Genomic DNA, 14,802 nt, shown 5'->3' with positions numbered 1-14,802 from the left:
CTTCTTCATGGAAGGTGATCTTGTAGCCTGCAACAACATCGATGGTGTGATGGCAGCCCTCAACATCGTTCACGATCCAGATGAGTGGAGATTGTTCATTGATTCATCGAAGACGAGTCTTAAAGCTGTTTTACTGCATAATGGCAATGTTTTGCCATCAATTCCAGTTGGTCATGCAGTCCATATGAAGGAAACCTATGACAACATGAAACAACTTTTGAGGTGCATAAACTATGACCAACATCAGTGGCAGCTTTGTGGCGATTTGAAGGTTGTTGCTCTCTTGCTTGGTCTGCAGACTGGATACACAAAGTACTGCTGTTTTCTCTGCGAATGGGATAGTCGTGCAAGAGATTCCCACTATGTCAAGAAAGACTGGCCACTCCGACAGTCATTGGAGCCTGGGAGGAAAAGTGTTCAGCATCCACCACTTGTTGAATCAAGGAAGATTTTGTTACCACCCTTACACATCAAGCTGGGTCTGATGAAGAACTTTATCAAGGCCATTGACAAAACACAAGCAGCTTTCAAGTACCTCCGTGGAAAATTTCTAAGGTTAAGTGAAGCTAAGATAAAGGAAGGTGTCTTTGTTGGTCCTCAGATTCATGAACTTCTTCGAGATGATGCATTTGACCATGCACTGCGTGGCAAGGAAAAGACGGCATGGAAAGCCTTCCAGTTAGTGGCAATAAATTTTCTCGGAAACAACAAGACAGACAACTACAGGTTGTTGGTGGAAAACCTCCGCAAGGCATACAAAAGCCTTGGTTGCAACATGTCACTAAAGATACATTTTTTGCACTCTCATCTAGATTTTTTTCCACCGAACTGCGGAGCAGTGAGCGACGAGCACGGCGAGCGATTTCACCAGGACATTGCAACAATGGAGAAACGCTATCTGGGCAAATGGAGCAGACTATTGCTGGACAGTGACAAGAGATGCTCCATTTAATGAATACAAGAGACAAGCCAAGAAGCGCCGAGTAGACACTGAATAGGACTAAACTATGTACATAATAGTTTTTTGCCTTTTGTTTCATAATAAATTTTATTTATATAACCCTTTTGCTGATTTTTAAAGTGTTACATAAACAGGACAGGTGAAATATTATCATGTAAAGCAACCATAAACACATGAAAAGACCTAGGTTTACAATTTATGATTAAAACTCTACTATCTACACAATATACATAGACATAAAATGTAAAAACTTAAATAACTTAGAAACAGTAGCCAATCAGTTGTTTTAATTGTCATATTTGAATTCAGCACATCAAAATACATAATAAATAGCACATTTTATCTCTGAAGCAGACGACTTCTCAAAAATTGTAGATCAGTGTAATCAGAAACCATCTGAACTTTGAGACAGATATTGCATTACATGCTATAACGGTTCATTGTAGCATTGTTATTATTGTACAGTAGAGCCCACAAGGTGTTAGGTGTTTTCCAGACATTCGAGAAAGATGGTCCCTACCCCAGCAGCTCACAGTTCCAATGCCCTGCTATAGTGTTATATATACAGTGTGGCACATGTATCACTAAACCTCTGGTACTGGAGTGGATTCACAGAGTATTGAAAAATCATCATTATTATTAATTTGGCAGGCGTGCCTAGCAGTCCGAACGGAATGCAGGGCTCCATTCCAGCATACATTGTATTTATACAGAGTAAGAGACAGCCCTTTGCCCCAGGCCCCAGCCCTGCAATGACAGACACACATATGACTTTATGCTCAGTGCGTAATGCCATTGATTTCCCCCACCCACAGCATATTAAGCACGTGTGTCTTTGCAGGGTGAAGGTTTATGGAGACAGGCCAGGTAAAAGGCTGGAGAAATAATCACCTTATTTTACAAATGGGGAACAGAAGCCCCAAATGTGGTTAAAGACACCTCTGCATAATAACTTCCTATCTAGATGGTAGCTCTAAAAAAGAATCCCTGTTGTGTGAGATCAATCCAGTATAAACGACTGGCTGAAACAAATACTATTAATTTCCACACGTGACATGCACTGATGACAGAAACAGAAGAAAATGCCTTTGTAGTACAGAAGCAAATGCTATAGTTAAGGGTGAGAAAGTATTTCTGTTCTAACCACCTCTTTTCAGTTGCTAATAAATAGACAGAAACGTAGAGGTTGGGGTGAAAAAATAGGTCTGGGACATTAGCATATAAGGTGATGTTTGAAGTGGGTGGGGCACCCAGGGATCAAGGAAAGAGGGAAGAGAAGACCAAACAGGAATGCTGAAAGAGGGCCCCATCCAAAGCCCACTGAAGTCCAGGAGACTTCAGTGGGCTTTGAATCAGGTCCAGAGAGAGGAGGAGGAGGAACAGCCATCAAAATGGGTGAATTAACAAAATTCCAGAAGGTTAAAAAACCTAAAAAACAAAATGAACTTTTCTTCAACTTTTTGGTTCCAAAAACGTTTTGGTTGACCCAAAACGATTTCTCTTCCAAACTTTTGGTATTGCCAGTGAACTAAAAAATCAAAGTGGGTGAAGGAATATCTTTTAGTGGACCAACTTTTCATATGATGTCACGCCCCTGTTCTCTCAAATATCTTGGGACCAACATGGCTACAACACTGCATGCAGTGAACTGAACAATCAGTTATTCGCACCGCTCTATTGTTGAGTCATTGGTACTGGACTCGATGACCTCTCGAGGTCCCTTCCAGTCCTAGAATCTATGAATCTATGAATCTATGAATCTATAACAGAGAGCAGATGAAGCCGTGGGTAAGCGAAGTAAATCGATCACTTGCCAGTGGCATGTCTGATGTACCCACCATTGTAGTATCAAGTTGCCAGATACAAGCTTTAAGAATACGTGGCTTGTCCTAGGTTTAGTCACCTCTCATTCCCCACTTTCTTAATTGCTGCAGAGGGAACATTGACTCAAAAGCTTCTATGTGCTTTCATCCAATGTTAATGAGCTGACTCAGTGTTGTGCATTGAACTCATTTCAGAAGAAAAGATGGCTCATGCAAGAGATAACGTGCACTTTGACAATGCAAGAAAGACTTACAGCTGGGCAGAGCACCACAGCTGCTTCCTAATACTAAGGAGGGTTTTTTTTAGCACCCTCTCTATAGGACATCTTTGCCAGGGAGATAGCTACTGCAGCAGGGATATGGTTTTGGCTGTTAGAAAGCCACAAGATCTCTATTTTATGAGGATCACGATAAACTCGCTATGTACTCTGTAACTTTCAATGTTAGGACAGAATGATGGTGCTTTACACAAAACTTGTACCAAGCGCTGAAGTTTGGATTCAGGTCTAGATTTGAGTCATGGCTTTTCCAAAGCACACAGAAGATCAGGGCTGGAGGTCCAATTTTGGATCATTCTAATTCATGTTCCCTCTTATAAGGAGGTGTGATCTGCATTTTCATTTTTAAATATCTGACACAGATACACTCAGCTTTCCAACCAGTTCTCTCTATTACTACAAGGCAAAGCAGTGTAGCCCAGTGGATTGGGCACAAGACTGGAGCACAGACATGCTGCGTTCTCTTCTCGGTTCTGCAAATGATCTGCTGTTTGACTTTGGGCAAGTCACTTCCCTTCCGTGCGCCTCTGTTTCCCCTCCCACTCTTGGTCTGTCTTGTCTATTTGGATTGTAAACTCTTTGGGTTAGGGACTTTCTCTTATTACATACCCATGCAGCACCTAACACAATTTCAGGTGGGGCCTCTAGGCATTACCATAATACTACTAATGAACTGGAAACCAAAACATAAGAGGTTTATGTACATGCTCTGAGAAACACTCCTATACTAGAAATTGTATTGGACAACAAATGATTGATTCCATAGTTGGGCACTGAAAGCTTGAATGGCATCCAAAGCGAGGATAGAAGTGAACTTACCATGATCTATAAGTACCTGCCTGGGAAGAAGATTTGATTCTTTGTCACTTGAAGTTTTTAAATCAAAACTGGATGTCTCTAAAAGAGATGGCCTAGCTCAACCAGAACTTATGGGCCAGAAGCAGGAATCACTGGGTAAAATTTGCTGGTTTGTGTTACACTGGCAATCAGACTGGAGGATTAGAGTGATTCCTTCTGGTCTTAATAATCTATGGCTTTATTATTTCATCATCTGACTTAGCCTTATCGATGAGCATGCATCTGTTACTAAGATCATTGCATGAATTGCTACACACTGCTAGCCGGAGACTTTTGCCTGGTAAGAACACATGAAGGTAGTTATGTCAAGGCTGGTTTATTGCAATTCTCCAGTCTCTGGTTCTGAGCGGTTATGGCCTGGGTGCTGCTGACTCCCACAGCCTAGCTGCCTATTGTAAAGTCTTTGCAAGGGAACTTTTACAGTGGCTGTAGAGCTGTTTGTGACGTTGTGCAGTCTATATGGTTTTATAAAAACATGATAATAAGTGAATATGATGTAACTGGGATAGTTTTATAAAGATTTGATAATAAGTGACTATAATGCAAATGGGATATGCTTCGTGCAAAAGGTCTCTTGTAAGGTATTATTATGAGCTTTGTAATCTACTGAGTGTGATCATCCTATTTGTAGAAATGTACCACTCTTGTATCTAAAACTAGAAATATAAAATGTAACTCTGAGGGCCTATTGTAATTATGTAAAGTGTGGGCCATTAAGGATGGTTTGGAATCTTGATGACTCCCATTGTCTGCAGATGGCTGTATTTACCTGTGAGTCTTCCTGTATATGTGTGTGCTGGCAAGTGGGTAATGAAGTCTTGCAGTGACATGTGATCATGTCACCTGAACTGGAATCCATCTCTAACCTGGTGCTTTTCCAGTGAGGGGGGGGTGGAAACCCAGAGGGACAAAGGGTTCCCGCCTTATGCAAAAGATATATAAAGGGGTGGAAGAGAACAAAGGGAGAGAGGAGCCATCATGGAGAATCCCCTAGCTAACACCTAAGCTGGAATAAGAGCTGTACCAGGGGAAAGAATTGTGCCCAGGCCTGGAAGGTGTCCAGTCTGAGAAAAACTTACTAAAGCATCTCTGAGGGTGAGATTATCTGTATTTAGTTTGATTAGGCATAGATTTGCGCATTTTATTTTATTTTGCTTGTGACTTACTTTGTTCTGTCTGTTACTACTTTAAACCACTTAAATCCTACTGTCTGTATTTAATAAAATCACTTTTTATTTAGTAATTTACTCAAAGTATGTATTAATACCTGGGGGAGCAAACAACTGTGCATATCTCTCTATCAGTGTTATAGAGGGCGAACAATTTATGAGTTTGCCCTGCATAAGCTTTATGCAGGGTAAAACGGATTTATCTGGGTTTAGACCCCATTGGGAGTTGGGCATGTGAGTGCTAAAGACAAGCACACTCCTGTGAGCTGCTTTTGGGTAAACTTGCAGCTTTAGGACAAGTGATTCAGACCCTAAGTCTTTGTTAGAGCAGACTGGAGTGTCTGGCTCAGCAAGACAGGGTGCTGGAGTCCTGAGCTGGCAGGGAAAACAGAAGCAGGGGTAGTCTTTGCACATTAGGTGGCAGCTCCCAAGGGGGTTTCTGTGATCTAACCCGTCACAGTGGCGTAGTCGAGCAGGATCTGTGCACAGCTGATTGCTTTGAGATACTGGTAGTGATTTTAAGTGAGTTTTAAGTGTGGTGGCTGGAGAACAGACAAAGTGGTTGCTGGTTTGTTATTTTCTGTTTGCTTATTTCGGGAAAGGGAAGTAGGGACAGAAAAGGAAGCAAAATAAATAAGAATGAAGATCAAAAGAAGCGAAAACTACACAAGTTGCAAATTGCCCAAAAAGACTGAACACTGGGCGCTAGGAAAGTCTCTGTTAACTAAGAAGCCCCTGAGCTGAGTGCATCTCAGTTTCAGTGAACTGCAGATGGGTGTGGCCCAACCTCTGTCTGTGCTGAAGCTGACTGGAGTGTCTAACCTAGCAAGACAGGAGGGGAGGGGTGCCTGTTCTGGCAGGAGGGTGTTCTCTGTGGTATCCCAGCTCATCGAGTGATGGTCTCAGGGGAAGACAAATGGAAATTGATGTACAATTTGCCTGGGAAAAGGCTGACCTGGAAAAAGAAAAGGCTGCCCACCAGCCTGGACTTAAGAGACAAAGCAATTAAGACCCAGAAGCATGACCTGGCTGTAATGGAGTGGAAGAGGTGCACAGAGACATGTATCCTGGAGCTGGAAGTTGGGGTCCTGGTGACTGCTGCGGTGGGAACAAACCCCAAGGACTCTAGCTGGAAGCAAACCCAACCTGAGTGAAAGGGGGGGGATTTTGCTGGCCAGCGAAAGGTCTCTCATAGCTTGGAGCTGTGAGCCTACAGCTGGATCAGGGTCTCTTTCCCTTTTGGGGGACACAGGAGTGTCTGCCCCATAGGGGAGCCCAAAAACGAATTTTAGGTATACTGCCTCCGCCATGGTCAGTGTCCAAGTCTCTGGCAGTAAGTTCAGGAGGAGGGTGTGACGTTGTGCAGTCTATATGGTTTTATAAAAACATGATAATAAGTGAATATGATGTAACTGGGATAGTTTTATAAAGATTTGATAATAAGTGACTATAATGCAAATGGGATATGCTTCGTGCAAAAGGTCTCTTGTAAGGTATCATTATGAGCTTTGTAATCTACTGAGTGTGATCATCCTATTTGTAGAAATGTACCACTCTTGTATCTAAAACTAGAAATATAAAATGTAACTCTGAGGGCCTATTGTAATTATGTAAAGTGTGGGCCATTAAGGATGGTTTGGAATCTTGATGACACCCATTGTCTGCAGATGGCTGTATTTACCTGTGAGTCTTCCTGTATATGTGTGTGCTAGCAAGTGAGTAGTGAAGTCTTGCAGTGACATGTGATCATGTCACCTGAACTGGAATCCATCTCTAACCTGGTGCTTTTCCAGTGAGGTGGGGTGGAAACCCAGAGGGACAAAGGGTTCCCGCCTTATGCAAAAGATATATAAAGGGGTGGAAGAGAACAAAGGGAGAGAGGAGCCATCATGGAGAATCCCCTAGCTAACACCTAAGCTGGAATAAGAGCTGTACCAGGGGAAAGAATTGTGCCCAGGCCTGGAAGGTGTCCAGTCTGAGAAAAAGCTTACTGAAGCATCTCTGAGGGTGAGATTATCTGTATTTAGTTTGATTAGGCATAGATTTGCGCATTTTATTTTATTTTGCTTGTGACTTACTTTGTTCTGTCTGTTACTACTTTAAACCACTTAAATCCTACTGTCTGTATTTAATAAAATCACTTTTTATTTAATAATTTACTCAGAGTATGTATTAATACCTGGGGGAGCAAACAACTGTGCATATCTCTCTATCAGTGTTATAGAGGGCGAACAATTTATGAGTTTACTCTGCATAAGCTTTATACAGGGTAAAACGGATTTATCTGGGTTTAGACCCCATTGGGAGTTGGGCATCTGAGTGCTAAAGACAAGCACACTCCTGTGGAGCTGCTTTTGGGTAAACTTGCAGCTTTAGGACAAGTGATTCAGACCCTGAGGCTAGGTCTACACTACAGCGGGGGTCCGACCTAAGATATGCAACTTCAGCTACGTGAATACCGTAGCTGAAGTTGCGTATTTTAGGTCGGCTTACCTGGCTGTGAGGACGGGGGAAAGTCGACCGCTGCCGCCGACTCCGCTGCCGCCTCTTGCCGTGGTGGATTTCCGGAGTCGACGGCAGAGCGATCAGGGATCGATTTTATCGCGTCTTCACTAGACGCGGTAAGTCGATCCCCGATAGACCGATTACTACCCGCCGGATCGGCGGGTAGTGAAGACGTAGCCTGAGTCTTTGTTAGAGCAGACTGGAGTGTCTGGCTCAGCAAGACAGGGTGCTGGAGTCCTGAGCTGGCAGGGAAAACAGAAGCAGGGGTAGTCTTGGCACATTGGGTGGCAGCTCCCAAGGGGGTTTCTGTGATCCAACCCGTCACACTGTTCCCTTAGAAACTTCTGACCATTTTTCCATCAGAAAATGTTGATTCTACATGGGAATGTCTCAGTTTCATCAACATTTTCAGTGGAAACCAGGCAGGTTTCTGATAAAAACCTGTCTGGTTCCCTGCCAGTTTCCCCACCTGCCTCCTTGGGCTGTCCGGCTCCTTGGCAGCCCACCTGGTGAGTGGGTAGTTTCCCAGGCTAGCTGGGTTCCTGGCTCACCAGACTGCCAGGCTGCTACCTGGTGAGAGTTCGGCTGGCTGGGGATCCAGAGTTGGGTAGCCGTGAAGCTAGCCTGGAAAATGTTTGAAAAACTTCCATTTTGGGTTTTGGGAAATAATTCTTTTTGAAAATCTCTGTTCTGAGGGAAGTTCCACCTTTTAATTCTGAATCAGAATGAAAAAAAGATTCAGAAAGGCAAAACATCTCGCCCAGGACAGAAACTCCTGCCGAGTTTTTCTGCTTGCTTTAAAAGTTCTGACGGCAGGGCTGGCTGGCTGGGAAGGGCTGGGACGCTGCACCAAACATTTTTTTCTCTTGCCTCCCTGCTGCTTTGTTCTGGGTGTGGCTGAAGCTGACAGAGATCACTTTCCCAGCTCCCCTCACCCGTAGGAGGTGGCGGAAGGCATAGCAGGGTGAGGAGGATGAGGAGCACACGGGGGAAGCTGCAATACCCTAAGTCTCTTTCAAAACCAAAAACACTCTGGTGGCCGCTCTAGGGACCACAGGAGAGAAAAATGCAACAGGTGCCTCCTCCAAAATGGTGTCTGCCTGATTCCCATCACCTCAGCCCAGCAATCTCCAGCCCCTCAGACACACCTTATCCTTCCCTGCTCCACCTCCTTTGCCCAGCCTCCCTCGATCCAGCCTCCCCCGCCTCCCTTCCTCCTCAGGCGCTGCCCGTCCTAGCCTTGGCCCTGTCCCCATCATCACACCAAGTGAGGGAGTGAATTAAAGTCAACTCCCACTCCGGGAATTCTTGCTGCTTAAGGACAACAGCTCTGGGAATGCTGCACGCAGACCTGGCTCTCTCTTTAAACGGTGCCACACAGAGAGCGTACGGGCAACATGCGCAAGGACAATTAACAATACAAATATTGGGTCAACAGCAACACGCCCACTGGCTTCCAGGGGTTCTGGAACATTAACAATGACCCTTCTGTTCGTTTTATGGACAATCTGATCCATTACATGTAACTACAAATAAATCGTATCTTAACACCTTTAGTTTTGTATGAGAAAAAAATGACTAAAAAGGCTTTTCGGTTTTATAAAATCTATGGGTTGGCCTGCCGTGATATGAGTCTTTATTTGGTGTGATCACACTTTCTTGGTAGGCAGTCTATGTTTCTTCTGCATGAACAAACATTTTGTTGACTGTCTTTCCATAAACATCAGCTCTCCTTAATCTCAAAAGTGAAACCAAAGCTTTAAAAAACAAATACACATCCCAGGAGGAATGTAATGGAAATAAACCGCCAACTATGCACAGCATAAAGTGATGCATTATTTATACACCTGGCTATGATAACATCAATAATTTAAAGACCATCTATACCGGAATATGTTTTTTTAAAGTGAATACTCACTTTTACATTGGCATTGTGCAATATCCCCAGGAATTTTAATATGACTATCATTGAACTTCAGAGATATCTAATATTTCCTAAACAGAAAACAATCAAAAGTATATAACCAAAGTAGCTGAGAGAGAAGTACTCTATTTAGACAAAGCATCTGAGGTTTATAGCAATGAGTACAATGAGCAATTGTATTTCTTTCAGAGGAAAAGCAGAGGGACGTCTATAGGGAGACGATGCAAGAGAATTATGGGAATGTGACTTTACCAGCCACTCCCAGTTCTGAAAGCGAGAGGTTCTCCTGATGGGAAGGAGGCTTTGAGGAAAAGAAAACCTTGATACAAGCCTGCACAGCAGAGGAGATCATCACGGGTGAAGTGGGAAGGAGAAACGCAGTAAGACAGTCCTGAAAGTGGATATGCAAATGACATGAGGACAAAGATATCAAAAGCTGCTCTTGCTGATGAGACTTTAAACTAGGGCTGGAAGAAAATGTTCCCTTCAAACCATTTTTCAATGGAATATTGGGTTTTCAACTCAACTAAAAGTTTTAACAAAAAATGTCTGCTTTCCAGGGAAAATTTTGAATTGTCATTGAAAAATCTTTTGGCCCAAACCTGAAAACTTCCATTTTCAGTTATGACAAAAAAAAAATTGTTGTTTTCATCAAAATTATCAGTAGAAACCCCCCCTATTTTTGACCAACTCTACTTCAAACAATAGACATTGAGTAGTGAAATAGATAAGATACTGTTTATCTGGGGTATATTATCTAATCTGACTGTCTCCCAAGGTCCAGCGTGGGAAGACCACAAGGAGGTTGGAAATGCAGCAAAGACATGGAATTAATCTTTCTACCATATGAGTTTCCAGGGAACTTAGAGAGACACTACACGCACAGGGGAGAGCCCAACCTACGTCCAGATGGTGAGAGACGTTTCACTCAGCTGAAGTCTCACTGAACATCAGATTCCACATAGAACAGCAATGTCCTGAATGTGGGCAAAGCATCAGTCACTGCTCAGCATTTATCTGACACAAGAGCTGCACAGAGAAGAGGAACTGAATACACTCACCGATTGCAGGAAATGCTTTGGATGGAGCTCGCTCATTATCAACATCAAAGAACTCCCAGTGCAGCAAATCTCTGTGAATGGCCTGAATGTGCTAAAACCTTCACTCAGAGCTCACATCTGATGCAGCATCAGAAACAGCACACTTGAGAGGAACTCTGTAAATGGACAAGGTGAAATCACTGATTTTGCCTTTGACCTCAACAAGGCCAGGATTTCACTCACTGACTTTGCAGCTCTTTACTTAGTAAAGTACAGAGAATCCATGGCAGTGGCTCCATATTCAAGGATGAAAAAGCTTCGATTCCAGGTCTCAGTTTGAGTGCCAATACCCCACAGGGCTCCAGATGCACGGTCTCTCTGGTGCCAGCTGTGGAGCTTCGGTAGGGTTGCCGCGCCAGGTCGAAAAGGGACCCTGGTGACTCTGGTCAGCACCGCCAGTTAAAAGTCCGGTCAGAGGTGCTGCAGGGCTAAGGCAGGCTAGTCCCTACCTGTCCTGGCACCGCGCTGTGCCCCAGAAGTGGCCAGCAGGTCCGGCTCCTAGGCGGGGGGGCCACAGGACTGCATGCGCTGCCCCCGCCCTGAGCACCAGCTCCGCACTCCCATTGGCCGGGAACTGCAGCCAATGGGAGCTGGGGGTGGTGGTGCCTGTGGGTGGGGGCAGCGCACGGAGCCCCGTGGCCCCCCGCCTAGGAGCCGGACCTGCTGCTGGCTGCTTCTGGGGTGCAGCGTGGAGCCAGGACAGGCAGGGAGCCTGCCTTAGCTCCACTACACCGCTGACCATGAGCCGCCCGAAGTAAGCCCGCGCCCCAACCCCGAGCCCCAACCCTGAGCCCCTCCAAACCCGGAGCCCTCTCCTGCACCCCAAACCCCTCATCCCCAGCCAGAGTCCTCACCCCCTGCACCCCAATCCCCTGCCCCAGCACAGAGCCCCTTCCCACACCCTAAACCCCTCATCCCTGGCCAGAGCTTTGCAGTGTAGATACAGTGTAGACACAGCTTCGCTTAACTCAGGTCCCTGAAGTCAGCCAGAAGTATCCCACAATTCCATGGAACAACCTCCTTAGTCCTCTGTTCCAACAATCTGCAATCCATTCTAGTGAAAATGGAAGCCACCCCACCTTTGTAAATGGCAGCAGCTCAGGTCCACATTAACCCACTCTGCTCTGATCACCGGTCGGCCAGCACACTGGCACAGAGCCTCGTGGGTTTGCAATGCAGAGTGAACTGATCAAGCCTTTTGCAAAGCGAGCTGCAGCTGCTTCAAATTTCCTGTAATGTTCAGGGCAAGTTCCAAACTTTTCCTACAGTGTACCGTGGTCCTAGGGCTAGAATGGCCCCACTGCGGGATGGGGGGGGGCACTAGGGACTCTGGGATATGGGTACTTTGACTTAGATCTGCGCACTGCAGTGTGGATGCCAGTGCCCTGGGTTTGAGTACAGGTTAAAAAAGTCTTAATATAAAGTTAAAATACTATGTAGATGCTGTGACAAAGTGTTTTTTTTTTACCTTGTTATGTTGCATGTGAGTCTTACTGCCCTATACTAATACTGTGTGTACCTCAGTTTCCCTCCGTACTGCACCAATGCTTAGGTGGTGGGAATTGGGTGTGAGATTTTTGCTGAGGCCATCGGGGCAGGGGAGGCTGCTCCCGCTGCCTGCACGTAAGTGATGGCCAATGCCCTTCGTAACCAGAGAACCAGGAGCGGGAGGCGACCAGGTGACACTGTGCCCGGGAAGCAGGACAAAGACTGGAGGAGGAGCAACGGGCAGGCTGGAGACCAGGCAGTGGGGTCCAGGGCAGTCTGCTCTGTGGAACTGGAAGAGGAGGAGTCCAAGGCATCTGGCCTGGGGTCCCCCAAGATGGGCTTGGCTGAAAGTCACTGATTTCCGGGCTAACAAGCTCTGCTCTACGCTGGGTTCCTGTCGACTAATATACCTTCTGTTTTATGCTGGCTGAGTCACTGCTGACTGCGGAGTTGGGGTGCAGGACCTCTGGCTTTCCCAGCAGCCCCGTCCAGGCGGACTCACTGCGGGAAGCACACAGTGCGCAAGGGGATGCTGAATGCTCTGGGGGCAAACCCAGGAAGGGTGAAGCTGTGGAAGCTTCTTGCCCTGGCGACAGTGTGCTCAGAGAGAGGAGGCTCCCCCAGAGTCCTGACTGGCTTCATACAGAGCAGTTCCAGAGCATCGCCCCGGGGACTCCGTGACAGATGCTGAAGCCCAGGGTTCCCTGACACAGGTCAGCTGACTTGAGTCCCACTAACCCTGGGCTTATATTGCAGTGAGGACATACCCTAAGTCTCCTCTCACAAGTAGGTTCTTTATTCCTCTGATCATCCTAGTTGCCCAATTCTGCACCTGTTCCAGTTTTAATTCACCTTTTTTCCACATGGCAGACCAGAATTGCACACAGTATTCCAGATGAGCTCTCACTAATGCCTTGTATACTGGTACTAACACTTCCTTATCTCTGCTGGAAATACCTTGCCTGATGCATCCTAGGACTATATTAGCCTTTTTCACAGCTGCATCGCATTGGCAGCTCAGTCATCCTGTGATCAATCAATTCAGCCAGGTCTTTCTCCTCCTCTGTCGCTTCCAACTGATACATGCCCAGTTTACAGCAAAAGTTCTTGTTGTTAGTCCCTAAGTGCATGACCTTGCACTATTAAATGTCACCCCTTTTCTATTACCCCAGTTTTCAAGGTTGTCCAGATCTTCTTGCACGATATTCTGGTCCTCCTCTGTCTTGGCAATACCTCCCAACTTTGGGTCATCCACACATTTTATTAGCCCACGCCCACTTTTTGTGCCAAGGGCATTCATGAAAATGTTAAATGGGATTGGTCCCAAGACCAGTCCCTGAGCAACTCCACTATTAACTTCCCTCCAACTTGAGAGTTCACTTGTTAGTGATCCATTGCAGTCTCCCCATTCACCAGTTCCCTACCCGCCTCCCTAGGCGTCAGAGCCCAGACTCCAGCCTGACCCGCAACTTCAAAGTGTTATCTATACAAGCCGTGCTATCTCAAGACTGTCGATCCAGGTTCGGAGACTTGCTCCAAAATGCTGTGTAGACATACCCTGGCACAGGAATTTGCCTGCATGCATCATATTGTGGAATTGGGGCCTTCATAATATAAATTAGGTTACATAAACGACAAGAGGCATGTCTAATGGTATTTCCCATTGTAACAGTGCCAATTTGCAGGCTGAACAACCTCCATGCTCAGGCTTCTCTGCTGAAGAAACTCCTGAATCATTCTGGCCACGGCTAACTCCTGAGCAGAGAAGAAGATAAAATCATTGAATAAATTCTCAGTTGGGAATTATTCCCTCCTCTATATCTTGATGATGGCTTTATCTTTGGAAGGAAAAGCTATTTCCTCTTGTTTGGCTGATTTATAATGTCTTGCCATTAGAACACATCTTAGTATTTCAAAGAAGAAATTTAAATATTTTTTTTAAAAATAGGGGAATCGGTGCAGAAACCCAGCTGTCCTCTCTCTCAATCACAGGAGATGTTTGGAGTTCAGAGGCCAAAAATACCAGGGACATCTCATCACAAAATGTGCAATACTTTTCTTGGCAGAGATGTGGTTAAGTCTTTCTTCATTGATCCAGAAGAGGCCATAAACTTTGCTGAAAGCCACAGCAGCTGCTCCTGCTTCTGTAATTGGAAGATTTAGTAATATTGCTCTTAATATTCTGCAGGCTTTGACTTATCCTTAATAAAGAATCTCTAATGCAATGGCTGGTTGTATGTCTGCACAGCAAAGAAAAACCCATTGCTGGCCCCTGCCAGCTGACTCGGGGTCACGGGGCTGGGGCTAACGGGCTGTTTCATTGCTGCGTAGACCTCTGGGGCCAGGCTGGAGTCTGAGCTCTGGGTCCCTTCCACCCCTCAGGGTCTTAGGGCTTCGGTTCTCCTCTGGCAGTTCGGAGTGGTGAACGCCCTATTCCCCCTATTTTTGTCCTATGACTACAGGGATGTTAACAGGCCTTGACTGGTCCCTTAGAAGAGTGGCTCAACCTTTCCTGACTACTGTACCCCTTTCAGGAGTCTGATTTCTCTTGGATACCCCCCAAATTTCACCTCACTTAAAAACTACTTGCTTACAAAATCAGACACAAACATATAAAAGTGTCACAGCACGCTGTTACTGACAAATTGCTTACATTCTCATTTTTACCATATGATTATAAGATAAATCAACTGGAA

This window comes from Emys orbicularis, chromosome 6, assembly GCF_028017835.1.
Source record: "Emys orbicularis isolate rEmyOrb1 chromosome 6, rEmyOrb1.hap1, whole genome shotgun sequence".
In the NCBI taxonomy this organism is placed as follows: Eukaryota; Metazoa; Chordata; order Testudines; family Emydidae; genus Emys; species Emys orbicularis.
The sequence above is the reverse complement of the archived record's forward strand: the minus strand, read 5'-3'. Positions refer to the sequence as shown.